Raw genomic sequence first — 14,873 nt, forward strand, 5'->3', positions numbered from 1 at the left:
CACATAAGTGAGCTACTTGGCTCCATTCAGTCATTCGTGGACTTGGGTTCATTCCATCCCATCATGTTTCTCCACCCTCCTCTAGGGCAACAGTGTCATCTGCCCAATTGAAGCTGTGTTCCGATAACAACCATGTTTCTGCTCACAGAAACAGGAAGAAAGCATAGAGGAGAACATGTGTAAAGGGCTGGTCTGAGAATAAGCACACATCACTTCTGCTCACATTCCATTGCTCACACAGACACACCTGACCACAAGGGAGGCTGGGAAATGTAGTTCCCAGCTGGACGGCCTCATCCCAGCTACAATTCCATTATTATAGAAGATGCCATACCTTCTTTCCTGTCAGGAAAAAGCATCTGTTTTGTCACAATTTCCTACCCAGAGTAGAAACTTGACAATTCAGTTCAATCAAGTTCAACCAACTTAAATAGAATTAAAACTTAATGTATTAATAAATGTGTTTAATATGTACCATACACCTTTCCCTTAGGCATGGTTTCTTAAAGTATGGTGCATAGACTCTGGGTGGTCCAAGGTCACTAATTTCCCCAGAAATCTAGCAAGTGGCAGAGGAAAAAGCAATGAGATTATTTCTTCACATACCTTCCACTTATTTGAGATGTAAGGCTAATTATGATTTTTCACAGCAATCACATTACATTCTTAACAATCTTTATGTTCTTCAAGATTGGGCATGAATAAGAGCTGTATTTGTCAACACTCATTTGTCAGGGTACAATTCATCTCTGTTAACATATATTTGTGCCTTTTGCATGTTATTGCTTATGCTTGTTAAATTTGCATTTTATGTTATAGCTCTTGTGTACCATTACATCCCCAACCTAATCAACCACTCAAAAGAGGTTCACTGAATATTAAAGTAGCAATAAAAATAGTCAATTAAATGCTACAACTCAGTTAACATCATGAACATAAATAGTGAACAGGACTCCAGTATGAATACAAAATATGAATCTGTATGTGCTGGGACAAATAAATCTGTGCATGTGACAATAGCACACAAGCAGCCAAAAATGCAAATGTGAAGTAAGAAGATAAATATCTGAATATCTGATTTTGTTACCTTTGCCCCTAGTTTCCAGCATGCTGTTTGTAATAAAATCTATCAAATTGAAGCATGAAGTCATCAAAGCTTTTACATAATTATTAAACAAAGTACAGTGAACCCTGTGATAAACCAACTGAATTTTTTGAGAACAAGCATGAAGTAATTCCTTGTTGTATGAAATTGATGAATATTGTGACTAAGGCAGAGAAGATACTGAAGTGATAGGAGTATCTTTCAAAGTTGTTAGGCCTCTTGGCAAAACAAGTACAAGTCACTTTATTGTCAAGAAGCTTGTAAAACCAGGCACAACTTTAATGACAAATGACTTAGAGAAAGCAGAATGAGCTATTGGCAAAATTCCTGTAACAAACAACATCAGCGGACATCCATAATAGCTATAGCACACAATGGAGAAGGGCAATTACTAACACATGTGGGTGCTAGCAGATTTTTTTTTTTTTTTTTTTTTTTTTACTATGGAGTCCGACAAAACCACTGATATGCAGACTCTTGGCATAGCAGTGGTATATATACAGGGAGAAGTGCTCCACGACGCTTTTGCATTTTTGACCCTGAAATCCCACGCCATAAGGGGAAAGGAGTATTTTGAAATTAAGCTTGTAATTTTGAGATAATTGTAGATTTACATGCAGTTTAAGAATAATACAGAGAGAGAGCTTCCCTGGTGGTGCAGTGGTTAAGAATCCACCTGCCAATGCAGAGGACACAGGTTCGAGCCCTGGTCCGGGAAGATCCCACATGCCGTGGAGCAACTAAGCCTGTGGGCCACAACTACTGAGCTTGCGCTCTAGAGCCCATGAGCCACAACTACTGAAGCCTGCTCACCTAGAGCCCATGCTGCGCAACAAGAGAAGCCACTGCAATGAGAAGCCTACGCACTGCAATAAAGAGTAGCCCCCGCTCACTGCAACTAGAGAAAGCCCGCGCGCAGCAACAAAGACCCAATGCAGCCAAAAATAAATAAATGAAATAGATAATTTTTTTAAAAAAATTCTATAAAAGAAGAATAATACAGAGAGAAACCCAGGTATCCTTTACCCAGTTTCCCCAATAAGATTATCTGTAAAACTGTAGTGCCATATCACAACCAGGATACTGACATTGATAGAGTCACAACACAGAACATTTCCATCGCCTCAGGGATCCCTCATGTGCTCCTTTAATAGCCACACCCACTACCCCCACCTTAATCCTGGCAACTACTAATCTGTTTTCCATTTCTGTAAGTCTGTCATTTCAAGGATGTTATACATTTGGAATCATACAGTATGTAGCCTTTAGGCATTGTTTTTCTTCATTCAGTGTAATTCTTTATAGATCTACCCAAGATGTATGTGTGAAGCAATAATTTGTTCCTTTTTACTGCTGAATACTATTCCATGACATGGATATACCACAGTTTGTTTAACCATTCACCTGTTGAAGGACATCTGGATTGTTTCCATTTTGGGGCTATCACAAATAATGCTGCTGTGAACATTTGTGTAGAGGTTTTTGTGTGAACATAAGTTTTCACTTCTTTGGGATAAACACCCATGAGTACAATTGCTGGCTTGTAGAGTAGTTGCATATTTAGTTTTATAAGAAACTGTCCAACTCTCTTCCAGAATCTGTACCATTTTACATTTCCGCCAGCAATGTAAGAGTGATCCAGTTTCTCCACATAAGAGGAAAGGTTTTCAAAACAATACAAAACCACACTCGTAGATACAGAGAACAGATGGGTGGTTACCAGAGGGGAGGGAGTTTGGGGGTAGATGAAATGGGTGAAGGGGGTCAAGAGGTTCAAACTTCCAGTTATCAAATAAATAAGTCATGGGGATGTAATGTACAGCATGGTGACTATAGTCAATAATATTGTATTGCATATTTGAAAGTTGTTGAGAATAAATCTTAAAAATTTCTCATCACAAGAAAAAATGTTTTAACTTTGTATGGTGACAGATGTTAACTAAACTCATAGTGGTGATCATTTTGCAGTGTATACAAATTTTGAATCATTATGCTGTACACCTGAAACTAGTATAATGTTAAATGTCAATTATACAGCATTTTTTTTAAGAAGAAAGATTTTTAATTCAGTTATCAAGTGTTTTTTGTGAATCACAAAGTAGACTGGAAAAAGGACACTGGGATCAATTCTGAAGAGCATTAGCCATAAGCACAGTCCAGAAATATGTTGCTAAGCAAATAAAAGAGGTGGCACCCAAATGCCAAGCCACTCACTGCTTGATACGCTGATAACAGTTAGCAATCAGTAACATGTCCCTTGATCACATTCAGTATTGAAAAAAACCATAAAAATTGTGAATATAATCAAATTGTGGCCCCTAAGGGTATGTCTTCCCAGCATGCTGTACAAAGAAATGCAGCAAATACCAACTCCACTTTTCTACTCTAAGCATGCCAGCTGTTGAGAGAAATTACTTTCCTGCAAGTTATTAAAACAAGGGATGGTGGCAGGGGGGAAGACTCTGACATTGATAATGACACTAAGGATAATTTCTCAGATTTTAAATGCCTTGCTCAAGAGGTATTTCATAGCCATATATTCAGAATCTCGAAGAGGCTGCAAGTAATTACTTCAGTGATGAAATATCACTGTGCTTAATGTTAAAGATGAAATGAGCAGGATTTCTTTAAAAAGACGAAACTATGGGGCAGTTTTATCACTAAGAATTTGACTCTGCCCCAACATGTGGAGATTTCTTCACTTCTCACAGAAAGAAATAGACTACATATTGTTGGGGACATTTAAACATCACATCCAAGTCTTTCAGTAGAACTTGCTACCACACTTTGTAGAACAGAATCAATCAAAGAAGTGATCAGTGAATCCACACCCATCTACTTCCTGGTTTAACTATTCAGCCTTCCAGCCTTTGAGTATGATTTGTTCAGGGACTTTAGCATCTGATGGAGTGCTTCAAAGTGTCAGCAGGGAGCTTTCATTGTAATTTCTGGGCCCATGTTTGTTCCAAACACCCAAAACTATACAAGGAAGCCACTAAATACTTAAGGCAGTTCCCAATGACCTATGATTCTGAGTTAGGATTTCTAACTTTTTATTATGAAAATTCTCGAACATATACAAAAGTAGGGTGGATAGGACTATGAGCTTCCATGTACCCACTACTCAGCTTCAGTATTAGTGCAAATGCCTCTGGGGCCCTACATCACAGTCCCTCCATCCACCTCTGATTTCAGCCAGAGCTGTGATGGACAGTTCTGTGCAAGCTCAGACTCATATCACCCCAAGAGCATCACACCTCAAGATCAAGCTTCTCTCTTTCTGCTTCTGCCCCAGTGCCTTCTCCAAAGCCAGTCCACATCAAAGCACAGCCTGGAAGAGTGGGAATGCTAATCCCTTTGGGGATAACCTTGAATGGGGGGAGGGGCGGGGATAGGAACAAGTGGATGAGAACTACCACCGCTCATCCATCAGGGGGACAGTTCTGGGAGATGTTTGGTATCCTTCTCAGGAAGCCCAACCAGAATCAAGCCCTTGTGGCGCAATGTAGCAACCTCACAATGCACCCTCACGTTGACTTTTCCTCCTTCTCTAATTCTCCCAAATACCTCACTCCTGCTTCCTGGGACAACACCCCAAATATACCCAACTACTCCCAAGTCCTTGCCTCAGACTCTGCTTTGGGGAAACCTAACTAAGACAAATAAGTTATCAAATTATACGATTTTTATTTCATCTATCCTGGGGTATTTTAAAGCATTTAAAGTATTTTAAAGTTTGGATTTTTTTTTTAATTTAGTAGAAATAGGAAGGAAAGAAACCAGTTCAATATAGAAGTTGATCTGTGGTCAAGCTGTGCATCACCAAGGTAGACCTATACACCTTGGTGAAATATTGCCCCTAAATCTCATCCCTCTCCCTTATATTAAGTTATTATTAAATATATTATTCTAAATAATATTTTAATATAATGGTGATAAAAATGCGATAGGGTTTCTTTTCAATTTACCTCAACAGTGGTCTATGTGTAGGGGGGCTGCCCATTACGTGGCTCTTGAAAATCAACAATGAGAAACACTGACCATCCAAAGACTCCCCACAGTAGTTCACAGGAGTCTGTGAACGCCTATAAAAATGTAGGCTGACATGTGCACACACATGTGCGTTTCTGCAGGGAAAGGTCTTTCACCAGATCCTAAAGCAAGTCCTTGACCAAAAAAGGGCTAAGAATCACTGATGAAAGGCTATCAGGCATTATGAACCTGACTAGGGATGATTTTTATGGGAGTGGGAGCCTTTCTGGAACTCTTTAAATCATTCTACATGGCTGATCATCATCTTTGCCAAACTGCATGGCTAACCTCATTATGTGAAACTAACTAGAATTGATATGATTACAATGAAAAGATTTTCCCCTCCTCAAGGTCTAGTTTATAAAGAAGAGATTTTTTTTTCCCTCAAGGCCTAGTTTATAATAAAAGGTTTCTTCCCTCCTCAAGGCCTGGTTTTCCACATCTGGATTAGATGATCTGGTCCCAATTTTCTTCTCACAGCTATCTCTCCTAGCCTCAAAGAACTTTTGGGATTTTGCCAATGAACAGGAAAAGGATTTAGATTACAGTACGTGCTTTTTGCAGACTAGCCCTAGTTCTCCCAGATAGCTCTGTACCCTGAACTGGTGCACTTCCAGGAATGTGAGAGATTCAGGGCCAGCTGTCAGTGAAGAAATTCCTTCCACCTGCATCTTGTCCAGCCCTGAAATTACTAACTCAGAAAGGAAGTTGGAAAGTTAAAGAGGCACACTTTCTCTAAAGAGACTTAATTAGGTTTAGCATTTGGGTTTGGGTTTTTCTTTTTTTCTTTCCCTATTAACAAAGAACTATTTGTACATCATAAACACAAGTAGAGGAAGAAAATTACATCTTAAAATCATTTCCACTTAAAAACCAAGACAAAAATGGTACAGGTGGCTTTTTAAAAGGCGGGGGGAAAAACTCCTCCACATAAGCCCTTTTCTTGAATAGGCCTCTAACTAGCCCTCGTGCAGCTGCAAGGACGCATTTAATGTTCCTGTGATTTATTACTCTAAAGAGGATATTCTCAGTCATCATCTGCAGAAGAGGGCCTAGCAGGATGTAGAATGGGAGACTAAGAACACATTGGAAGGAGCTGAATTTTCCATGTGGTTTTCATTTTCTTTTTGATTGTACACTGAAAATCTCTTTTTTAAAGAGTTTTTTAGACACCACAAATATCACAAAGGCACCCTGCTCCTAGGGCGGCTTGCAGCAGGCCTGAGCAAGGAACTGAGCCCACTACGAAGGGGAGGAGCCCAAAACAAGCTCCATATTGAAAGGTAAAGCTTCCTAAAGCCTCCTCTTGGCACAAAATGTCCTCCCTGACTCAAAGACTTATAACTGCTATGGTGTGTCTCCCGACCAAGTCACCATTGGTAGGTAGTAAAGAGCAGCTAACTACATGACAGGGAATGTTCTGGGCCATTTGCTTGGGTTATTTCATTTAACCTCAATTTATCATACCCATTTTACAGATAAGGAAACTTTAGCCAAGGGAAGTTTAATCACTTTACCCAAGGTCACAGAGCCTGTGAAAAGAGAGCCAGGATTTGATCCATGGTTTGTATGATTCCAACAGTAGTGCTTTTAATGACTACATAGTTTTCACCCCTTCCTTTTCTTCTAGGGTCCGTCCCTGACCACAAGTGCCAGGCTTTATACTAGCTCCTGGCTACCTAGGAGCTCTAGCTACCGTAGCTATCTGGCCTGCCTTCAGGACTAATGCCTCATGCATGAAATTTCCCATTTATCCAAATATATCTAACCCCATTGAACTCTGGGTTTCCCATCAAATCTTTAAGAAAAACTATGGCACTTTATATAATGAAAAGCACTTCGGATTCTCTTGGTATTATCTCTAAAATTGCTCTTGTGTATACCCCCCCCACACACACACACATCTTCTCATTGTACTAGTTCACATATATTGAGCATTCACTTTGTGCCAGACATCATGTTAATTACTTCACATGAATTTTCTCATTCAATTCCCCACAGTAACCTTATGAGGTAGCTACTATTATTACTCCTGCTTTACATATGAGAAAACTGAGGCCTAGAAAAATTCCGTCACTTACTCAGGCAACTGGAGGAGCCAGAATTTGAATTCAGTTGTGTTTGACTTGAGAGCCCAAACCTCGAAAGCACTACACTCTACTTACACTCTTCTTACCAGTAATAAGTCACTCTGATAGTATATACCTGTGATATAATGTGGTGAGACCTGCACTTTACTGCTGTGTTGTTTCTCCCAAAATCCATAGCCCCAGCAAATCTTGAGCAGAAACATCAGACAGATATCATTGGAGGGGCGTTTGAAAAAATACCTGACCAGTATTCCTCAGAACAGTCAAGGCCATCAAAAACAAGGAAGAATCCAGGTGACATCTGTGAAAATGGTAGAGTAGGGAACTCCAAAAGTTCATCCCTCCACAAAAGCTATGAATAAACTGCCAAAAACCATCAGAATTAACTTTTTCAGAACTCTGGATACTAATCAAAAGCTTGCAGAAACAGGGGTATATTCAATCAAGAGAAAGCAGCTGGATCTTGCTAAGAGAGATTTGTGGCATTTTAATTTACCTTGGACCCATTCCTTGCTCCCCAGCTCGGCAGTGACCTTGAAGACAACAGCAGCCCACATTCCTGGTATAAGTACCCAGTACCCAGGACAGCAGAACAGACTTTATTCTCAAAGAATTGTGTCTGTTTATTTTAATGTGCCTGGAGACTTCCTGAAAGACCAACTCAAAGGGCCTACCTTTATTTAGACTAACTCAGAACTCTCCCAGGGCTGAGGTGACTACCCAGGGGGGCAATTGTTAAAATCATCTGAAGGCAAACATTAGTAGCTGCCACCTGGGGTAACGCATAACAGTTGGGGAAACAATAGACTAAGCAAAAATCTGGGGAGGAAAGGCTGGGCAATGAGATGCTTTGGGGAATAAGGGCTTTGAAAAGCTTCCACATATTCCTGGGAATCTAGAAGGCCACACGCATGCCCAGGACCGGGCGCATACTCAGAAGACAGCTGAGAAGGCCCTAAGTGCTATATCTGATTGACAGTGTATACTTTTCTTCTTTTTTTTTTAATCTTTTGGCCGCACCACGTGGCCTGTGGGATCTTTGTTCCCCGACCAGGGATCGAACCCACACCCCCTGCATTGGAAGTGCAGAGTCTTAACCACAGAACCACTAGAGAAGTCCCCCAATGTATACATTTTCTTATATAACGTAAAGAAAATTAAACAACATGTATTGTTTGTGACATGAGAAAACATAGAAATGTATTTTCATATCACATTCAGTATACATTTTGGCCACTCACCTCCCCTATTTTTAGTATGCTACTCAGGCTCACAACTGTGCACTCTTACCTTCCATCATGATATGTACAACTGGAAGACAAAACCAAAATTGTCTTCTAGAATGAGTTCCGAAGTCGCCTTGTAACCGAGCAGGACTGTATGGGGCCTTCTGGAGACAGGACCCCCCATCACCACCACCACCAAGTCCTCTGCCTGCCTCTTGTTTGTAGAAAAGCTGAAGTCTCCCAGGCCTCTCCTGAGTCACAAAAGCCTGGATCGAGAATTAATGATTGAAAGGATGTGAACATGTAGTGACAAAAGTAGCAGTTGGGCCAGGAGAATGGATAAGAATTTAAATGGTAAATCAGACATACGGCAGTCACAGAATCTTAAGTTCCTCCCTGAAATACCTAGATAACAGTATCTGATGCACATTTCCTAAGTTGTTTTACAGATGCTAAAATCCTCACCAAATGGAAGAAGTTAACTACATGATGACCATGAGCACAAGCCCCCAGACCTACTGGAGCCTAAGGATTGATAATGTTAACCCCTGTGACACCAACCTGTTACCTCACCATCAACCAATCAGAGAATTGTACACAAGCTGGTCATACACCCTGCGACTCCCCTCCCTCACCTGGCCTTTAAAAATGCTTCCCTGAAACCCGCCGGGGAGTTTGGGCGTTTTGAGCATGAGCCACCCATTCTCCTTGCTTTGCCCTGCAATAAACCTTTCTCTGCTCCAAACTCTGATGTTCCAGTTTGTTTGGCCTCACTGTGCATTAGGCACATGAAAACTGTTCCATAAACAGACTTTTTATTTTTTTAACATCTTTATTGGAGTATAATTGCTTTACAATGTTGTGTTAGTTGCTGCTGTATAACAAAGTGAATCAGCTATATGTATACATATATCCCCATATCCCCTCCCTCTTGCGTCTCCCTCCCACCCTCCCTAGCCCACCCCTCTAGATGGTCACAAAGCACCGGGCTGATCTCCCTGTGCTATGCGGCAGCTTCCCACTAGCTATCTATTTTACATTTGGTAGTCATAAACAGACTTTTAAATTACCTCCAAGTTCTCAACCCTGTACTCACTGTCAAAGTTACATGGTTCCTCCAATTCCCAAGCCTATCTGAAATTTTGAAGGGAGAATCAACTTACTTTTCATTGGTCTTCTTTTGTGAGCACTTGGGATGAGACCTTCCTCCATTCTGTTCAGTCATTTACCAGTCATTCATATGCTTTTCCTCCTCATATACTGAGGTTAGGAGTTACTGATGAAGCCTGGTTTCATCAAACATGGAGAAGAAAGAGATAAAAAAATAAAATCAATGCACCAGTCCATGATATCCAATATCTGACTATTAGGTGTACTAGAAAGAGACAACAGTATAAAGGAGAGAAGGAAATATTAAAGAAAGAATACAAGATTATTCCCCAGAACTAAAGGACATGAGACTCCAGATGAGTCTCCAGCTAGAAAAGCCCACTGAGTGTCCAGCACGATGAATGAAAAAAATAGCCCCAGTAAGGCTTATCATCATTACATTTTGGAAAAATCAGTGCTAAAGATAAGTTATTCTAAGCTTCCAGAGGGGGAATAATCATAACAGGACACAAACAGAGATCAAGAATACTGATTGGAAAAAAAAAAAAAAAAGAATAAAGAAACCGAATTGGAATCAGAATCACATTCAATTCCTCAATAGCAACACTGGAAATTAAACACTGGGGATTTTTTTTTTCCAACTTAGAAATACACACCCAGCCAAACAACAAGAAGTTCTAGAAAAGAATAAAGACATTTTCAGATATTCAAATTCTCAATTTACTTCCGATGCATCTTTTCTTAGGAAACATCTTGAGAGGAACGTATGAAATCCAGGAAACAGTGAACGGAACGTAGAAGAGATGCAGAGAGAGATCCCAGAATGCAATTGTGCATGAGGCCAGAGCAGGGCTACTTGAAACGTGGAAATAAAACCAATATATCATTTGCAGAAAAGTGTTGCAGATAGCTCACTGAAAGATCCTTTCCTATTGAACACCAGAAACAAAATGCAGAAAAGAAAAAGATCAGTGGTTATTTTAAGGGAATTTCTGGAGAAAATGTATTTAAAGGAACTTTAGAATATAGTTAAATGTAGTTAACTATATATAGTTTAAATACAGTTCACATGATTATATGAACACATTCCTAGGGCCACACTCAGAGCTTCAGAAGGGGCTGGTGGAAATACAGGACCCTGTAGCTCAAGCTTCATTGGTGTCAAGGCAAATCTATCTTTAGCACAGGCATTGGCACTTTTCTGAGGGTACCATCAAAGAAGCTCCTTCAAGTAGCTTTTGGGACAGTTCCACCTCATTGTTTTTAGAGTCATACCATGTCTGTCTTAAAATGAGAAGTATGTTCTTTGCACACATAATTTTATTGAACACTTGATCTTTGCCAGACACTGTTCTAGGAATTTTACAAATACTACTACAAGCATGAATTAATTCTCACCATAACTCTGTGGGCAGATACTATTATTATCTCTTTTACAGATATAGGAAGTGAGGTTCAGAAGATAAAACTATTTGCCCAAGGTCATGTAGATAAGTTGTAGAGGCAGGATTTAAAGTTAGGTCTCTATGATCCCAGAACTCTAACTTGTTTCACCACAGCCAAAACTCCAAAATTCTTTTCATTTACCTGATTCTTCCACTTTCCTTATCTGTCATTGAGCTTTTCCAGCTGCTTCTGACCATGGCATTCTTTGTTTAAAACCCTTGGTTTTCTTTGGCAGTAGCTATGGCTGCCATCAGCACAAACAATGCTATCACCGCTGTTATGCCAGCAAGGTGAGAAGGAGACTCCCACCTCTTGCAGTATTTACAGGATTTTTTCCAAGCATCCTGACTCAGATTCCTGGATCTGTGTATTCTAACTATAAGGGATGTAGTACTCTATATCAATCAGAGTATCAAGGCATATACTACATCCATATAATATACAGCAGCCAACCCTCTTTCTGGACCCTTAGCAGAGCCTTCAACAGCCCGTTCTATTGTTCTATCAGCTATTCTGTAAGCCCTCAGACAGTGGTGCCAGTGTGGGCAATGTGGGCAGAGAAGGTGAGTCTAGAGTAAAAAACCATTCAGCTGAGGAAGGATCACTGCCCTCTTCAGGACAGATGAGATCCAAGTAATTGATCTGACACCAGGTAGCTGGCTGGTCTCCCTGAAGAACGGTGCTGTATGAGGGCTGCCACACGTTTGGGCACCTCGCTGTGGCAGATGCTAGATCAGCTTTAGTGAAAGGAAGTCTACCCACTGGGTGTATTTCCTTCTCCACTGTCCTTCAGAGCCCCTGCTGATTGGAGCTAGAATGGGACAGCAATCCATTTCCACACGGTGCCAACATATTGCCCTGACCCATCTGCTAATCAGGCCAGAATCCGTTCCTCCTCTGTCAGTTAATAGCAGCAGACAGCACACCACCACCAACAACAACAACAACATCAGGCAACACAGGTGTGGCTTGAAAGAGGGGTGGTGCCACAGAAACAGGTGACACCTGTCTGGACCATCTGCTCTGATGCTTTGTTCATGCCTGCTGGACCTGCTTGAGCCCAGTCCCAACTGTATCACTTCCATCCACAATAGACTGTTGCTGTTCATGCCCAACCTTACAACTCGGTATGTCAGTTAACACCCATTTTACTATGAGGAGCTCGTTTTCACAGTCGGTGTCTGTGGTGGACATACCTAAGGTGACTCCCAATGAGTCACATGCTTATATAATGCTTTCCCCTTATGTGTAGGCAGAACCTGTGACTTGCTTCTAGCCAACAGAAGATGGCCAAGGTGACAGGACAATCACTGCAGTGATTATGTTACATTATATAAACTCCACCTTGGCAGACTGGAGTGCTTCTCCTCCTGGCCTCTAAGAACTAAACTGCATGGCAACTACAGTTAATAATATGGTATTGTATACTTGAAAGTTGCTGAGAGTAGATCTTAAACATTCTCACCAAAAAAAAGAAAAAAAGTTAACTATGTAAGGTAATGGATGTGTTAATTATCTTGATCTTGGCAATCATTCTACAATGTATATGAAGAAGAAGGAGAAAGAGACGGAGAGGGAGGAGGAGAAGAAGAAGAAGAGAAAGAGGAAGAAGAGGAAGGACGAAACGGCAATGTTGTAGGAGGACCTGTGTGAGGGCCATGTGACAAGAAACCACGGGCAGTCCCTGAGACTAAGAGAGGTGCCTGGTCAACAACCAGCAAGCAAACAGAGACCTCAGTCCTACAGCTGAAAGGAGCTTAATTCTGTCAACAACCACATGAGCTTGAAAGAGGACCCTGAGCTCCAGAAAGGAATGCAGCCTGGCCAATACCTTGATTGCAGCCTTGTGAGACCCTGAGCAGAGGATTCAGCTAAGCCAAGACCAGACTCCCAACACATGGAAACTACCAGATAATAAATGTGTGGTGTTTTAAGTTGCTAAGTTTTTGACAATTGTGTAACTCAGCAAGAGATAACTAATACAGTGCCCCATGATGAGCTGCTCAGTCTTACTAGCACACTAGATGATGTTTTTAAAAGAACAGTTTTCTGGTGGGAATGCAAATTGGTAGAGCCACTATGGAAAACAGTATGGAGGGTACTCAAAAAATTAAAAATTAGAATTACCACACAATATAGCAGTTCCACTCCTGGGTATTTATCCAAAGAAAATGAAAACACTAATTCAAAAAGATATATGTACCCCAATGTTCATTGCAGCATTATTTACAATAGCCAAGATATGGAAACAACCTAAATGTCCATTGGTAGATAAATGGATAAAGGAGATGTGGCATACACACACACACACACACACACACACACACAGAGGAATATTACTTAGCCATAAAAAATGAAATCTTACCATTTGTGACAACATGGATGGGTCTAGAGGGTATTATGCTAAGCAAAATAAGACACAAAGAAAAATATCGTATGATCTCACTTATATGTGGAATCTGAAAAACAAAGCAAACAAAAACAAAATGAAAACAGACTCATAGATACAGAGAACAAACAAGTGGTTGCCAGAGGTGAGGGGGTGGGAGTGGGGCAAAATAGGTGAAGGGGTTAAAAGGTATAAACCTCCAGTTATAAAATAAATAAACCATGGGGCTATAATATACAGCATAAGGAATATGGTCAATTACATTGTAATAATTTTATATGGGGACAGATGGATACTACTATTATCATGGTGATTATTTCATAATGCATGCAAATGTCAAATCACCATGTAGTATACCTGAAACTAACATAATATTGTACGCCAACCACCAAGGGCATGACCCTGCTCCAGAACCTTAGAGATCTGCACTGTGACTTTCCTAGGGTTTGCCAAAGGCTTAATCTAGCACCACTGGATCTGATACATCATAAGGCCCAGAAGGCAGATCAGCTTGTCAGGTGGTCTAGTCCTCCTGCAGAGCCCTCTCTTGCTCTGGGCCTCACGTGAACCCAGCAGCCTTCTAGATTACCAAATAAATGAGTCAGAGGTGTGTTCCATGTGTTGTATCCAAAATCCCAAAAGATCTATCAGTGCTGTGCCTCTTTCTTAGTGGTAGGAGGTATAAAGTACAGGGTTTTGTCCTTTGCCTTTGAGAGTATATTCTGCCCCAGACCCTCAAACCTGCAGAAATTCATGATGTAAATATATTCATCAATATAGTGGGCTAGTGTGATATTCTTCAGTGTCAAGATGTATAAGCCCTGAATACAATATTATTATAGAAAGTATGAGAGCTAAAATAGGCCTGAGGTAAGACAGTGAGCATGTCCTTGCCATATAAAGGTGAACTGATTGTTAATTCTTTATTGATGTATGATTTACATACAAAAACTATACAGTTCTTAGTTTTGACAGCTGTATATACTGATGTAACCACCACTCAAAATAAGATATGCAACATTTCCATCACCTTGGAAAGTTCCCTCCTGCCCTTTCCAGTTAATCCCGACACCCATCCAGAGGCAACCACTTTCTGATTTTCTTTCTCCATAGATTTGTATTGTCTGTTCTTGGAAGTCGTTTAAATGGAATCATGCAGTATGTATTTTGGGGTATATCTGACTTCTTGCATGCAAATAATGTTTTTGAGATTGTGAACTGCTTTCAATTCTCCCTATGAATGAGCATAAAAAATTTCTAGAGCAGGGTGTGTACTTTTCTTTCAAAGCTGTGTCAAGATGTAATTCTGGTTATTAACTGGAGGTAGTGAGGATGGTGAGATGCATCTTGAGAAAAAAGGTCATCTCACAAGGCAGCTGCTTCAGGTGAAATCATTACATAATCTCCATGAAAAGGAAACTTACTCTCCTCTGGCAAGGGAAAAGCAGCTGCTTCTGCCAGCAAGAAAAGCTCGG

At 40.5% G+C, this 14,873-nt stretch overlaps 1 long non-coding RNA gene across 1 annotated transcript in view; it reads right to left on the reverse strand.

The window, feature by feature from the left end:
* LOC113612439 (uncharacterized) overlaps nucleotides 1-13,421 on the reverse strand; it is a 28,550-nt gene extending 15,129 nt beyond the window's left edge. Inside the window, exons 1-2 of the long non-coding RNA XR_003429852.1 lie at nucleotides 13,375-13,421; nucleotides 9,617-9,739 (exon numbers count right to left, since the gene is read on the reverse strand). This is a non-coding gene — a long non-coding RNA (uncharacterized LOC113612439). The remainder of the gene's footprint in view (nucleotides 1-9,616; nucleotides 9,740-13,374) is intronic.
* Between the last annotated feature and the right edge of the window lie 1,452 nt (nucleotides 13,422-14,873).

Source organism: Aethalodelphis obliquidens, unplaced genomic scaffold (genome assembly GCF_003676395.1).
Source record: "Aethalodelphis obliquidens isolate GAN/ISIS:26980383/991018 unplaced genomic scaffold, ASM367639v1 scaffold77, whole genome shotgun sequence".
Classification (NCBI taxonomy): domain Eukaryota; kingdom Metazoa; phylum Chordata; class Mammalia; order Artiodactyla; family Delphinidae; genus Aethalodelphis; species Aethalodelphis obliquidens.